The 1463-nt window shown below is 44.6% G+C and overlaps 1 pseudogene; it reads left to right on the top strand.

Moving 5' to 3' along the window:
- LOC121653153 overlaps positions 1-1147 on the top strand; it is a 1588-nt pseudogene extending 441 nt beyond the window's left edge.
- Positions 1148-1463: the final 316 nt, after the last annotated feature.

A 1463-nucleotide genomic window follows, 5' to 3' on the forward strand; every position in this document is an offset into this window, starting at 1 on the left:
GGCCTGGACCCTGATGAAGTTTGACAAAGACAAGAAGCTGCAGGCTGCAGATTACTTCCAGAGAGCCGTCAGGATGAAGCCAGAGATGGTGTCATGGCAGACCAGCCGTGTGCTGGCGTTGGTGGGTGATTATAAACACAGTGACACAGACCAGGATGTTGGCATGTTGGAGGAAATGAGAATGGCCCGAGAGGAGGATCCAGACAACCTGTACCTTGCTGCTGTCGACCTGCTGCTAAGAGCCAAGAGAGGAGAGCAAATCAAAGATGAAGCAGATGAGCTGGAAGAAAAGATTTTAATGAATCCTGTCAGCAGCTACAGCGGCATCAAAACCCTGATGAGGGTGTACAAACAGCTCGGCTGCTATGATGAGGCCATTGACCTGGCAGAAAAGGCCCTGAAGAAGCATCCAGATGAGCGATACCTGAAGAGGTGTACTGCCCTCAGCTACAGATGGAGGATAGTTTTCTTAAAGGAAAGTTGCCCAACTGAAAGTATGTTCAGCAGAGCCATCAGTCTGCATGAGGAGGTGGTCTCTCTTTACCCTGATTCCTCTCTTCTGAAGGAGATTAACCTCGCAAACATGTATGCTAAGTCTGGTCATGGCCTGATGAAAGCAGAGCAGATGTATCAGGAGATGATGAAGAGAAATCTGGAGCCTGAAGACAAGCAGATGCTCTATAACTACTACGCAAAATTCTTATACTACGATCGAAGGGAGTATCAGAAGTCGAATCAGTACCACATGAAGGCAGCAGAGATACCTCATCAGTCCTTCTTCCGGCAGAACAGCATCAACTCGCTGCAGAGGATCAGCGGTCGAGGCACAAACAGAATGTTCAGAGAGATCCAGGAGTTTCTAGAAAACCTGCCAGATTCTGAGTCTGTGTGAGTTCCTGATAACACAGGCTGCACATCTAGTATAATAACCTTATCAATCAAATACGTACAAAAGTAAACATGCATGACTTTTTATGTTACTCCACATGTAAGAATATCTCATATTAAATGTGAGCTGATAGCTGTTTATGTCCTGGTCTGCAGGATTTCTTGAGTTTCCGTCTTGTTTTAATCATTTTTGTTTGCTGGTCTTCTCTGTTCATATTTTGTTGTACATTTAGATCTATGTCTTGTTCCTTAAATATTAAGTTCAGTCTGTAGTTCTTGATATTAGTTTGTTTCATATTCTTATTTATTATCCCCAAATGTCCCGAGTAGCCTCAGAAAATCCCTCCCTGCAGGTGGTGAACCCACTCAGAGGGGGCAGCTTGTGGTTTTCCCAGGCGGGGCCCAGCCAGGCCTCAGGTGCCAAGCCTCATCCACCGGGCTTCCCTCTGATGAGAAACTTAAAAAACAATGTCTAAACCTAACAGAAAATTATGTAAATTAATGTTTGATGGACTTTTCTTTGTTGTAACAAAGCTTCTTGGCAATAAATCCTCCACCGTCAGAAAGTCTGTTTA

Source organism: Melanotaenia boesemani, chromosome 14, assembly GCF_017639745.1.
Source record: "Melanotaenia boesemani isolate fMelBoe1 chromosome 14, fMelBoe1.pri, whole genome shotgun sequence".
In the NCBI taxonomy this organism is placed as follows: domain Eukaryota; kingdom Metazoa; phylum Chordata; class Actinopteri; order Atheriniformes; family Melanotaeniidae; genus Melanotaenia; species Melanotaenia boesemani.